The following is a 15,137-nucleotide window of genomic DNA, read 5'->3' on the forward strand; positions in this document are numbered from 1 at the left end:
CAGACCACATAATATGAGTAAGGAAGCAACAAGAGATGAGGCTGTAAAACATTGTGCAAAGGAGACCTCCATGAGGTAAGGAGCCTACTTCTGTCCCCAGCTAAGGAAGATCAACTTCAAGTTACCCTGAAGCCAAAGGACCAGCGTTCCCCAGAATACCTCAGCTGCCCTTTGTCTGCAGAGCACAGATTTGTTGCAGTGAGACTTGGCATCCTCCAGTCCTGTCTCATGTGTAGGTCTGGCTAAAGAGATTAAGTAAAGAAGTCTAACATCAGCCAGATGGAAATGTGCCAATCTGCTTCTGTGAATGAAAGCTCCTTCTCAGCTGCAGCTGTACCAAGCTATATGACAGTTTGTGGATATGCCTGACAGTAACGCAGGAGGTACAGAAGAAAAGGTTGAAAATCCTCACCTGTGCTGATAACGTCCAATGCCACTTCCTGTGCCTTGGGGCTATTCAGAGCAAAATAGACCCTGAGATAATTTTGATTGTTTAAAGGGTTATTGCGTCAGTGCTAAGAAGTTCCTTCCTGTAGTTGCAGGTTGCCCAAAGCTCTGTATGCTCCAGCTCTGTTTTCTTGCTGGAACGTTACTTCTGTGAAAAGAAACAGCTGACTCCTGAAGAGCTCTGGTGTACAGGTTGTCCTGCTTGAGACAGTCCTTCTGCTGGATCTTAAAAAAAATTCTCCTGATGCTGCTGGGATGGGCTAGGGTCTGACCTTGACACTGCCAGGCAAGAATGCAAAACAAATTCTGCAGTTAAAATTGCAGGCAACACAAGTTGCTGGTCATTGAAGACAATGCTTTTCTCCTTCATAAAGTTGAACTATTGAGAAAGATTTAATCTGAAAAAGATGAAAAGATTAATCTTCCACTATAAGTGCTGCATGGATGCTCTGATCCCATGGTAAGTGTGCTGTGGTTAACTTCATATTATGGAACGTTGTATATGAAATCAGACTGAAGCCCTCACTGTCTGTCAATCCCTGCTTCACTCCTCTGCCAAAGGAAGTTACAAGATCTGTCTTTAAAAAATTGTTGTGATTTGAAATGAAAAAAGAAAAATTGTTTCAACTCTTGTCCAGCAGATATGACACAGTGTGTTGCAAGAATGATTCAGATGTTCTCCATGAGACTGTGACCTAAAGTTCTATGTGTTAATGGAAAAAGCTCCATAACCTTGAATTTCCTGTACATTTGTAAGTTATCGATACTGGAACAAACATTTCTGCTTGTCCGCTGAAAGGTCAGACTTTATTCTTAATATGATGATACCTATCCATTCCTGACATTTCATGTAAGTGGACAAGAAAAAAATGATGAAATTGGGTTGAACCTATTGGGCTGTAATACAAATGGCTCAATAATTCCATCCTCTCCGCACTATGGTATACATCTAGTATGAATTTTCCACAGCACTGAATTCAGTACTCAAGTATTCAGAACTTTTAAAAGTTATCATATTTTTTCTTTTTGTTGGTACGAATGATGAATGGTGGGACAAAGCTTGCATTTCTCATTCATCTCTTATTTATGGCAAGCTGCCAGACCAAGATTTCTAAGGGCTGCTGGTGACTTTGACCACTCTGAGCTTCAAGGTGGGCAAAAGAAATGTGTTTTGTGGGTCCCCCACTGCTCTAAGAGTAATTCTGCTCTCTCTGAAAAAAATCACATATCTTTTAAATTGTGCACCTAAAAAAAGAGACTATGAAAAGCCACAATTCTTGAAAATGTTGGTTCCGTTAAATCAGTATCAGGGGCCTCAGAGCACTAATAGGCCTTAATTTCCCTGAGCATCCTCACCTGGGGCTTTCACCCACACTGCTGCCCATGGACCCAGAATTCAGGATTCAGCTCAGCCCTGGGCACCCTTGTAGGTATGCCAGTCTCCAGGCTTGTTGCTGGCCCGGCCTCCTGGATGGACCTTAAACCTATTTTGTAGCCTTGCTTTCAGCCTTGTCCCCAAAGCCCTCTCTTGCTGCTCCTGAGTGGGCTCCCTGGATGGACCCTGGGCCTAGTTCATTCTCTCACTGTGTCTGGGGCTGTCAGTGGACCCCATTACCAGCGCTTGGCTCTGCCTGCCACATTCAGTCTGTAGTGCTGGTGAGGGCATGGCCTGTGCTGGCATTTCCCGTGGCTCCAGGCTCATCCCTCCTCACAGGGCAGTTGGCCCTTGCAGCTCCCTGGCATTCAGATAGAAAACCTTTGTGAAGATCAAATGGGAAGAACAGTATTTGTTCCATGAGTGGCCATTACTGTGCTTTCTTTATTTGTATCTTTCTGTAATTGAACATGATGACTGAGCTGAAGATCGACAAATGGGAGTTACCTCCGTATAGAAATTTTGTCTGGAAAATCACCTTTGCCTGGATAATCACCCATGCCGAAACTTTTGGTTTGAGAGCTTTGGTCTGGAAACATGTGGATTTATTTTGACTCTGTTATCTGTAGGTTCAAGGAGGATTCAAGTACTCCATAGTTTCAAAACAGTTTCTTATGATCTATGATAAATACAATATGTAAGCAAATGTGAAGTCACATATATATGCTGGTTTTAGGAACAGTATTAGAATGTACAGGTAGCAACACACTTTAATCAAGAATTGCTATGCTTGAAAAATGTCCAGAGCTATATTTGAGACAGAATTGAGAGAAAACATTATTAAATCTTATAGGAAGCTCAGTAAAACTCATTTACTTTGTGCTGTTGTAGTCTGGCATGTAATTGTACCAACAGGAAAAAATTCTTCCTAAATCAATTCAAAAGTCTGCACAACAAAGAAGGAACGTTTCCAAAAATATGCCACTGGATGTCTTCAAGTGGAAAGGGGGACAGGCCACTTGGGAGGAATATAGGAACGTTGTCAGAGTATGCAGGGATGCAACGAGGAAGGCTAAGGCCCGTTTGGAATTAAATCTGGCTAGAGATGTCAAGGACAGCAAGAAGGGCTTCTTCAAATACATCAGCAGCAAGAGGAAGACTAGGGAAAATGTGGGCCCTTTGCTGAATGGGGTAGGTGCCCTGGTGACGAAGGATGCAGAGAAGGCCGAGTTACTGAATGCCTTCTTTGCTTCAGTCTTTACTGCTCAGGCCAGCCCTCAGGAACCCCAGATCCTGGAGGCAAGAGAGAAAGTCTGGAGAGAGGAAGACTTTCCCTTGGTGGAGGAGGAGTGGGTTAGAGATAATTTAAGCAAACTTGACACCCACAAATCCATGGGCCCTGATGGGATGCACCAACGAGTGCTGAGGGAGCTGGCGGACATTATTGCTAAGCCACTCTCCATCATCTTTGAAAGGTCATGGAGGACAGGAGAGGTGCCTGAGGACTGGAAGAAAGCCAATGTCACCCCAGTCTTCAAAAAGGGCAAGAAGGAGGACCCAGGGAACTACAGGCCAGTCAGCCTCACCTCCATCCCTGGAAAGGTGATGGAGCAGCTCATCCTGGAAGCCATCTCCAAGCATGTGGAGGAAAAGAAGGTGATCAGGAATAGTCAGCATGGCTTCACCAAGGGGAAATCATGCCTAACCAATCTGATAGCCTTCTCTGATGGAATGACTGGCTGGGGAGATGAGGGGAGAGCAGTGGATGTTGTCTACCTTGACTTCAGCAAGGCTTTTGACACTGTCTCCCATAGCATCCTCATAGACAAGCTCAGGAAGTGTGGGTTAGATGAGTGGCCAGTGAGGTGGATTGAGACCTGGCTGAATGGCAGAGCTCAGAGAGTTGTGATCAGTGGTACAGAGTCTAGTTGGAGGCCTGTAGCTAGCGGTGTCCCCCAGGGGTCAGTACTGGGTCCAGTCTTGTTCAACTTCTTCATCAATGACCTGGATGAAGGCACGGAGTGCACCCTCAGCAAGTTTGCTGATGATACAAAACTGGGAGGAGTGGCGGATACACCAGAGGGCTGTGCTGCCATTCAAAGAGACTTGGACAGGCTGGAGAGGTGGGCAGAGAGGAACCTCATGAAGTTCAACAAAGGGAAGTGCAGGGTCCTGCACCTGGGGAGGAATAACCCCATGCCCCAGGACAGGTTGGGGGTTGACCTGCTGGAAAGCAGGTCTGCGGAGAAGAGCCTGGGAGTGCTGGTGGACACCAAGTTAAGCATGAGGCAGCAATGTGCACTTGTGGCCAAGAAGGCCAATGGTCTCCTGGGGTGCATCAGGAAGAGTGTTGCCAGCAGGTCGAGGGAGGTGATTCTCCCCCTCTACTCAGCCCTGCTGAGGCCACATCTGGAGTACTGTGTCCAGTTCTGGGCTCCCCAGTACAAGAGGGATGTGGCACTACTGGAGCAAGTCCAGCAAAGGGCTACAAAGATGATTAGGGGACTGGAGCATCTCTCTTATGAGGAAAGACTGAGAGAGCTTGGCCTGTTTAGCTTGGAGAAGAGAAGGCTGAGAGGAGATCTTATCAAGGTGTACAAGTATCTGAAGGGAGGGTGTCGAGAGGATGGGACCAGACTCTTTTCAGTGGTGCCGAGCGACAGGAGGCGAGGCAACGGGCACAAACTGAAACACAGACGCTTCCATCTGAACATGAGGAAAAACTTTTTCACTGTGAGGGTGACAGAGCACTGGAACAGGTTGCCCAGAGAGGTGGTGGAGTCTCCTTCTCTGGAGATATTCAAAACGCGCCTGGATGCAATCCTGTGCAATGTGCTCTAGGTGACCCTGCTTGAGCAGGGGGGTTGGACTAGATGATCTCCAGAGGTCCCTTCCAACCTCAGCGATTCTGTGATTCTGTGATTCTTGATGTATGAATCAAATAGCTGGCCAAAGGCAAGGAACAGAGGTCAGATGTCCATACTGTTAGATCTGCCATTATCCTTATAGAATTTAAAGTTTACAGATTACCAAACCCTTTCAGGTTACCAGTTTTGTTTTGTTTTTTGGTAACTAATGGTTACCAGAAACGTTTTTTTCCAATAATCTGTGAGCTATTGTAGGTAGAGTTTGGGACTAGAATGTAAGATAAAGCTTTTATTATTGACTTGATTCTTGGCTTACTGGGCAGCTGTGGTTAATTTGTACCCTTCCTTGCTTTCCCACTCTTCCTTGCTTTCTCACCTGTAAATTGAAAAGGATGGTACCACTGTGCAGGTATTTCAAGACCTAAAGATAACAAGTACCATACAAAATTCCCGTAAATAAGAGGTCCATCATAGGTGGGTTATATTTCTAGTACATTAATGATTTATTAAGTCTGTTGTATGTAATTTACATTTCTCTTTGGGGAAGGAGCAGTTGTTCTTCGTTGTTTGCAAGCTCAGGGCTTAGAGTGTAATTGAGCCTGACCAGTTTGTATTTGGGTAGTAGTAATAGCATCAACAGTGTGTTTCCTTATATACTTATATTACTGTGAGGGATTTGTCCATGGCTGGAGGAGGAAAATAAGGGAAGTCTGGACCTTCTTGATCTGTAGGTAAGAGCAAATGGTAAGCTGACAATCTTTGCTATCCACAGGAAAGAACGATTGGCCTTAAAAACAGTGACTTATGTGAAATGGGGTCAGTCTTGGCAACACGTAGAAGTGAAAAGCATTCAAATATGGTTTTGGGGTTGCTGGGATGTCAAAAATGAAGGAAGCAATGCCTGAATGGCATGCTGAATCAAACCAATGCTGACCAAAATATAAATCCATTTGTAAACTGTTAGCTCATCAAATGCTGGACTGTATTGTTTAAATTGATTTAAGCTTTATTTTCTAATAGTTTTGTACCATAGCAGCCAGAAAGGTTTCAGCATTTGTTTTTCTCCAATTATTTTGCCTGAGGTAATAACACACACTGTTACATTTTTGAGATCAAATTCAGTTCCCACAATATACAGAGGCAGACTGCTTTTTCTTTTAAAACACTATTGCACGTACGTGGAAGGAACCTTGCAGAAGCTGTTTTCTTTAAGCTCTTCATGGTCCTCCAAGCTTTTAAATTGTTTTTTTCTACTGAAACATACTTCTAAAGAGTTTTCTTTATGAATGTGGTGATTGGCCTCAGGAAGCACTGCAGATGCTTCATGAAGCAATGACAAAATACTTGAAGAGATGTGACATTGTTCAAACTCTGGTAGTATGGCGAGTTCCTGAAATGCTTTGATATAACTGCCAGGGATTTGACAATGTATTTCTTAAATGAAGCCATTGAAGAAGACAACCGAGACATGAATCAAAAGCCAGGGGTGAAGATGTGACAGAATGACCTACTGATCTAGCAGAATGTTGTTCTAGTGTGCTCATAATAGAAGCCAATTTCTTTTTCATGAAACTATTTTTAGGAAAAAAGCATTCACTTAGTTTTCAAAACATTAGAAGAATGAAATTACCTGATTGTCTGTAAAAGAGCTCTGAGATGTAGGAAGATGGCTGCCAGAACAGGATAACTAAAATCAGCCTCAGGAGTACATTAAGGTACACAGATTTATTGTATCCACAGCATTTACATTTATGTAAAAAAATAAATACAATAAAGCTGTGCAGCGTACTGTTAAATCTTATACTTACTGAACCCCACCTTTACCTTGAGAAGAACTTAAGTTAACAAATTTTCCAGTCATTTAAAAAAAAGCTGAACGAGGACTACTATCAAGGTGTGACTCCAGGGCTACTGCAACACAAACAAAATTACAGGTGATTATAAAAGGCAAGCTTAACTGGATCCAGGCAACCAAAAAGACAGAATGCATGGGGAAAAAAGACAATATCTGCTTTTGTTGGAACACAGATGAACATTCTCATCTCTGAAGAATTTTAACAGAGATTATGTTTTTACAATAGTCGCTAGATTAACCCAACAATTAATTAAGCGAAAAGCAGCATTCCATGAAATCTCTTCAGCTTTTGGCTGTAAATAATTTCATGTTTGGTGCAGGGGCTTGTAAGTATATTAAGCTGCGAGTCACTGCCAGAGTGATCTTATGGCTGGGCTCTCTCTACCTGAGAGGTGCTTTTGCACCTCTCTGCGTACATTAGGATCAACAGGCTTTGATAGCCATTGCTTTGGGCTCAATTGGTTGCTGATTGTCACTAATGCTGATACCTGCTTTGAGGGTAGCAAACATCCCTGGCTGTGGAAGCTAGTGTTCAGGTGCTATCTTCAGGCAGTGTCAGGAAAGTTTTGGAAAGCTCCTGGACACAAAATGTGTGTGTTAAGGCGACTTCAGAATTCTGCTGTACAAATGTGACAGTGGAGGGACAGTATAAAGGATTGGAAAAGGGAACTTTTGAGGGAATGGGGATGGATTCAGCTTTAAATAAGGTGATCAGTCACATAGATATGCTTAAACAATTACTGTTGCAATGAAGCAAGTTTTATTCACTGGTGATGGATGGGGGAAGAGTGGTTATCCCTGGAGGTTAAAGACCTCTCCAAGCAGAACTGCTCCAGTATAATTAATGACAAATACTGCTCAGTGTAAGACAGCATGTCAGGCATTCAACAAGCCCCAGTACAGTAGCTCTGCTCTTTCTGGTAGGCTCTTGATACAGGTGGATTTGGATGGCTCAGATCCCCAGATGGTGTAAGGACATGGTAAGTGCTTAGCAATGTGTTAATGTGTTAGAGTAAGAAAGTTCCCATTAGTCCCTTGGAACTCACCGCCCTGAACTGTGACTATGCTTTCTCTTCCCAAGGAGAAAGTGTTTTTCTCCATTTTTCTTGCCAGAGCAAGAAGATAGTGCCCACATAAACCATGCCCCTAGTCTGTTACATTTACTCATCTGTGAAGATAGTAATTTTGTAAGATTCTTTAGCAGGATAGAGGTATCTCCTTCTACCTTGAATCGCTGAAGTTCCACTCATATTACACTGATTTGCATCAAGTAAAGATCTAGCTGCTTTAATCTAGTTTCTTTCAATTGCTTATTTCCCCTTGCCCTTTAATTTAAAATTTCCAAATATTCAACACTTCTGGAAATCAGGTCAGTAGAACAGGATATATAAAGAAGCTTGAAAGAATATCCCAGCCCTGATCTCAGTAGGACTGACAGTCTAATTCAGCCTCCACATCTGTTTATGGTGCCAAATAAAGAGCTCTGTACCTAGGAAAACCATAGCAGGTCAGAAAGGAGCCATTTTTAAAAACTGGCTCTTGAAAAGCAGCTCTTTAAAAGCTCTTCAGAGGACAAAAGGAGCAAAAATTAAGGATTAGATAGAGAGAAAATTGTTTAAGTATCATTAACCTCAATGGGTGACTTCCCAGCAAGTGAACTGCATGGGAGATAAACGTGAAAAACATAAGCTTCAGTGTAGCATGGAAATGGGGACAAAATACAGATCACACTGAAGACTCAGAACCCCACTGAGGCAGATTATCTGCAACAGAGATTCTCCTCAGTTAAAACTTCTGGTGCGCTACAAAGGTGACCTTGAAAACGGCAGTCAGAAAAGCGGTTTTGTTTCTAATGTGCTGGTAGCTCTATTATAGGGATAGTATCTGATGGAGGCAAATGTAATATAAATCATGCTTATGGCTGACAGCACAATGCCAAGCTACTGCCTGTAGTTTTAATTCTAGTCATGTGGTTTTCCTAGGCTCCAACATGTTAGACAAGCCATTTGGGGGCACCTGACAGCACTCACCTTCTCTCTGAGAGTTATTCCAGGACTTTGAAACATTCAGAGACCAGAGTATAAGAACTTAGTGTCCTGCTTTTCTGCTTGCGGGGGCCTCTCCAGTGGATTTGTAGGGGTGTTATTACAACAGTGGTCAGATCCGTAATGGCCAGGCATCTGCTGATCATTTACTCCTGTTTCTGGTGACAGTGAATAATGCCCTGGCAGAGTGGTAGCCTTCTCTCCTCGGCTGCTGCTGCTTTTCCTTGAACATAATTAAACAGAGTGCAGACCTAGGGAGAATCAGCCTCTAGAGCCATATTTGCAGCTCTTAATTAATTTACAAGATAAGTCAGGAAATTTATAGAATCGTTCCAACACTCTCAGGAAAGATTAAGTAAATCCATGATGCCATAATGTTAAAGCAAGTTGCACTCCTTCCCCAGGGCAGAGAGATTTTTATAATGCATATGTGCGCACCCTGTAAAATTAAGACGATGTTTGTAGAGACAGTATTTAAAATCTTACCAGTGTCTTAGTCTTCTGAATTACTACATTTGTCTCCAAACGGTATTACCATCAGTACTGCAAACATTGGGATTAACAAATTGTTATCCTGAACATACAGCAGTGCTCAGGAATGTTGTAGGTACTCTAAGTTTATTGAAAGAGTTGGTGTAGAGCTATGGGAAAAAGGGGAGCATCAGTATGCTGAAGATCTTATTTCCATTTCCCTGTTTTAGAAAGGAAGGTTAAAATTCTCTCAGATTCTAAGACATACTGGGGCACGTATAAATGCCAATTCAGGAGGCTTCATCCAGGTTACAGGAAATGTGGATAAACAGCAAACAGTATCTGGGTTCTTAAGACAGCATGTTTCTTTTCATGAAGTGTTTTCTGTGCTGTTTATGTAACTGGTTGGCGTGTGTTGACCGTGTCACAGTCAGAACTGTATTATTCTCACTGACATCGGGCTAGCCAGCTGTGTACTTTCTTGGGTAAAGAGTTTGCTGTAGTCTTTCCTGCCTCAGCATCATCAGGATTGTACAGTTGTCCTGCAGTTCACTTCAGGCTACATTTGGTCCATTTAAAGTTAAACCTTGGCAGAGAATGTGGTCATTCATAATGCTTTGTCAGCAAGGCTTCTCCTTGTGTCTCCTGGCTTGACACTGAATAGTCCCAGCTTGTTGCCTCTTGTTTCAGATGGTGACAAAAGAATTTTGGTTTTGGCTGTATTTATGTTTCGATACTGCTCCCTTCCTGGCTTTGGAGCCCAGTCTGAGTAGATGCTCCCTTAATTTACAAGAGAAGTGACACTGGAAAGGATCTATAGAAAAGCTCCATGAAACTGTTTTCGGCTTTCCATTTAGCCCAGTAGTCCAGCAGTCCATTTAGCGCAATTAGCAAGGCCACTGGTGGAAGGACCTTTTTTAAAATTCAGTCAGTACAAAAGCACAGCAGATGTTAGAACAGCACTTAGTAGACAGATCTGCTGGTCTTGGTCTCAGCTGCAAGAGATTTGTTGCATTAAATGACAGATACTTTTTGTTGCATTTGTCCATCCAGACAAGTATGAACAAGTTTTGACTGTGCCATGAGCACACAACTGGCAGAATGGTGAAAACACATCAGGGTTTTTGTGCAATGAGGAATTCCGCTTGTGGAAAAAACACCTGGGGAGGGGAGGGAGTTCTTTGGAAAAAAAAAAAAAAAGTTAATCTTTTCTAGGTTGAAACCAGCACGGCGTCTTAACAAGGAGATGTGTTTTATACAAATCAGAAAAGCTGCCACAAAAAAGAAAATAGATATCCAGGCCTTGTGAGTTTCCTGGTCCTCTATGGTTTCACTTCTTTCACTCGGATTGTGCCTAATGGGTAGGAGTCTAGCCCATGTAGTGCCACCTGTGAAGAAGGGAGAGCAGTAGAGGCACGTCCTCCTCAGGAGCAGAAGCCTTCCTGGAGCTTTCCGCAATGCTGAGGACGTGCGCGCTCTTGCAGGCTATTGCAGGTGCAGTGTTCCAGGTGCAGCTCTCCTTGGGGACCCTCGTTTCACCAGAGCCCTATGAGGAAACTCGTTTGGCTGTGCAAGATGCAGCAGCTTATGGGACCTGCAAATGTGATACTTGTTTTTCTATCTGAAGTTAAAGAGTTTAACCATCATCCCATCTGAAGTGCAAGGTGCTTTCACAGATCCCCATGAAAAACCTTTGTCACCTTCCTTAGCAAAAATGTATGACTTACTGCCGTGTAGTTGTACCTTTTGTAATGTACCAAGATTAGTGCTTCTTTAATCCCCCAAAAATGCTGATTTGAAAAGCATTTATCAATGGATTAACTAATTGAACTTTTAATTCACTGAAATCTCTTATGGTCTGTTTTAAACCCAATTTACTGGATTGTTTGCCCATGGTGCATTTCAGTATCTCGGAGCCTGCTGCTGTGAATCCATTCCTTGTCTGTTCATTCTGCATTTACGTGAGTGCTCCCAGAGTGTATTCATATAATCAGTACAGCCATTTCATGCAGGAAGCATCTTGGAGGATCTTGCAAATTTTGTTTAATAACCTAGAAATGTAAGATAAATTACTCAGCCTCCAACTTTGGCTTCCTATTCAATAATGCACTGCATACACTAAGCATGCCAGTGTTGTGAGTTTAATTTTGGATATCAAAAATATCTCCAGTAATGTTGAAGCAGTAAAATTTGTCTAAAATTTACACTGTTTATTCCAGCTGCAAAAAGAATAATGTGAGTGTCTCATGTCTCTGTTAATTTATGATCTGTGTATTTTCTGCCTCTCCAATTAAATTTTTCAACAGTTAATGAGAGGAAACATTTTGCTTTCTTTTTTGTTTTAAAGAGCAAATTTTTTCTGTGTCTTAGAGCTGTCCTTATAGATTACTGGATAGTTAATCAAGTCTGAGGCTTAACATTTCAGATCCAGATGTTTTCAGCAGCAAATGCTAGAGGATCACTAAATGTACTTAGGCTAGATTAATATGCCTTAAAGCAATTCTCTTTGAGGAAACAGTTTTCAAGTTAGCATTTGTCTTGTGTTTATCGTTGCCTTTCCTTAGACTTTTGAGCTAGTATAGATTTACAGTGCTCCCACAAACTGCCCTGCAGGTAGTCTGCAGCACGTTAGACACAGCAAGGTGCATTCTTATACGTTATCATAGAGGAAGAGGGGCAAATCCTCAGGTGGTGTAAAGCCCCTCTATTGATTTGCTGTGTTTGCAAAACTAGACAGTAGCTTCTTATCCAACTCTTATCCAAAAATATGGGCTTTTACTTCTGCCAGGTTTTTCATGTGATTCCCAGAAATATGTACGGCAGGAAAGGATTCTGATTTTTCTCTGTGGCTCAGGGTTGTTCCCTGGAACACCTGCTTTCTTTACTTAGTACAGTAAAGTTTGGACTGTAAATAAAATTTCAACTTGTTAGCAAGTGAGAACAGGCAGGACTTCAGCCTTCACTCATTTCCGACATTTGGAAATGCTAAGGCTCAGCGTGGTCATTTTTTATCTCCTCCTTTTGAGGAGGTAGGTCAAGACTTCTATTACGGTACAAAAAGATTCTCTCATCATTTGATGAAAAAGAACAATGTAGTCTTCCTACATTTTTCATATTTTTTTTATAGCTTTGCCCTGCTATGTCTTACTGATCAATTCTTATTGACTCCATTCTTGTACAGATAAAAAGAAGGTAGCACAGCATGAAATCCAGAGATAATAGCAGAAATTCTTTCTTGCTTTTTCACATCTTTCATGTGAAGTGCCACATTCTTTCCTGTTCAGCTGGTAACACTCCAAGTTATTGGAGTGAGAAGCTGTAAAATAGATCCTTGGTAATGTATGTGTATAAACTCAATGGTTATGAGTAGATTAAACTGGATCCAAGAGAAGTGACAACCTTGTCTTGATTTATAACAAGTAGTTACATTACCAGTTAAATTTAATTGGCTTTGAATATTCTTCTTGATTATGTATGTATTGTATTGCATCAGCTACTCTGTTGTTGATGGAACAATTGTCAGCATTTCTCTGAGTAAACGTCAAATGACCTTGAATATAGATAGTTGGCTCTATTTAAATCTCAGTATTTATCTCACAATGGAACCTTCAATATAGATGTTTGATAACTGTTCGCTATTTATTTTCTTTGTGAAGACAATCATATATATGCAGAGCAGTTAGGCTTAATATTTTGTTATCGCTGTCCTCACTTTTCTCTGATGAAATCTCACTTTTTCAGAAATTCTAGCACTTTGATCACCCAAAATACTCTAGTTAGCAAGAACGTTGTTGCGTTGGAGGGATTGTATTCCTCAGTAGTAAACAGATCTTAATGAAAGATCCCATTTAATCAAAAGACATTAACACTATGACAGAGAGATCTATTAACGCTGAATTTTGCAAGCATCGGAAGATACCTGACAGTACTACTCTTGCATGGCAGCTTGAGTGTGCAGTGACCTCTAGTTTTATGTGGCTATATAATTTTAAAAGCCGAAATAATTTCACTGGGCTGAATTCACTAGACTACACTTTGAAGTGAAATGCTATTGCCTATCATGCTTGCATCCTCACAGTTAAAAACTGTTTATGGTTTCCCTGTTCTCATGCTTTTTTCTTTAATTATGGATGAAGAGCAGGTTGAGAGAAGTAGCAATAACTTAAGAATATCTTAGGCTCCTGGGAAAAGAAGTGAGAATTAGTGAGATGCTGTTATTAAGCTCTCCTAATGGCTGTATTTTCAAATATCTCATTTGTTGAAGTTTGGTGAAGTCGGTGAAGTCTGGCAAATTGCTTTAAAATGATAGAAAACAGTTAGAAATATCATCTATATTAAAATAAATAACCATTGTTAGATGATTTTATCATTCTCTTCTTACATTTTAAAGTTTCATCTAGATTTTATAGCCTTATTAAAATTGAAATGAAATAAGCCATGCAAGGGCAAACTAACACATATTTAGAGTTTAAATTGACATAGTGTTCCATGTTATCGGAAAACAAAATCAATGATCAAGTCCAAAATGGATATATTTCATTTCATATGCAACAATGTGAGAGTTACTAGCTGTACTTCAGAGGAGCTTGCGTTACTATTTCCACCCCTTCTGAGCAACAGTTTACTTGGCAAGAGGAATTTGAAGTAGCTTTTCATAGTTAGGTTTTCAACTATGTTTTAGCTAGTTGTTTTTTTTTTTTTAATTAGGTTTTAAACTTATCTTTTCGCTACCAGATAGGTTTAGTACAGCTGAGAATCTGGGCCCGCTGTCTACTTTGAGACACAGGGAGCAGAAGGGAAGGAATAGGTAGGCGATATGGGAGGACTGTGGTTTTGTGGGGAGGCCTAGGGTGCCCCCAGAGTTTTAAATTCTTGTAGGGATGAGCATGTCAGAGACTCTGATTTCTGATTCTGTTGATGGAAGGTGTGCAAACACAGGTGCATCCCCTTGGATTCTTGCATAACCACAGTACAGCCCCAGTGATACTTGCTTCTGACTCAGAAATTCTCTGAGCCAGAGTACATCTGGTAGAAACACAGAGTGTTTCTGGTACATCAAAGTCACTTCAAACCCTGTAGCACTGTACTGAATAGATATCTGGCCTATTTTTAAGCTAGCTAGCTCCGAAATAAACAGATGTGTTGGTACTTAAGTTTTTCTTATGCATTCTCCAGCATGGTTCCCTAAGGATGACTGATGGGTATTTGTATTTGATGAGTTTAATGTTGACCACTTAAGTTTTCTTTGTTTTACTTGTTCACTCACTTTCCCTGTTAAGTATTTGACGTATACTTTTCTTTCTCTTTACTTCCAATGAATTTATGTATCTATTTCTTCCTGATCTTACTGGTTCTTTATTAGTTGTAAGGTCCTTTCTCATATTTTTGTTCACATATCTTCAATTATGGACTCCTCTCTTTTACCTATCTAGCAGTTTACACCATCTGTATCATGGTGCATAGAAGCAGTTTGTCTCATATGGAGAAGTGAGCTGAAGAGATGCAGTACAGACAGCCAAACGGGCTTCCACACAGCTCCCTTTCCAGCCTTGTGCCAAGGGACCACACCTGACAGGAATTATTTTCAGCACAGAAACATCAAGTCACAGGATTAGATATTGCAGTTGCTGCACACCAGCAAGAGGGCAGTTTCAAATAACTCCATTTGGCTCCTCTGGAAAACTGAGATATATCTGTGATATAAAAGAGAATGTTGGAGCTTAGCTAGATTTTCAGAGATGAAAGGGCACAGATCTGCCTTATTCTGCGGTTATATAAGAAGGCTTGGAATTTATTGGGAATGAGGGTGAGTTACAGAACATCACTTTCCAATAGCATTTCTGTTGCCAACATCTCCATCATATATCAGAACTGCAGAAAAAAAGTTCTGTGACTATGGTAATACTTCAGTGCTACAAGCTACAGGTGGAATAAATTGTAGGCAATGTGTCTCTAGAAGGGTTATTTATTTATATTAACAACCTTGACAATACTTAAAAATCTGCTTTTTTTTCTGATGTGGACAATTTTAACAGATTATTCACAGATGGGACCATCTCACAGCTAGAAATTAGAAT

The sequence above is a fragment of the Apteryx mantelli genome, chromosome 3 (assembly GCF_036417845.1).
Source record: "Apteryx mantelli isolate bAptMan1 chromosome 3, bAptMan1.hap1, whole genome shotgun sequence".
Taxonomy (NCBI): domain Eukaryota; kingdom Metazoa; phylum Chordata; class Aves; order Apterygiformes; family Apterygidae; genus Apteryx; species Apteryx mantelli.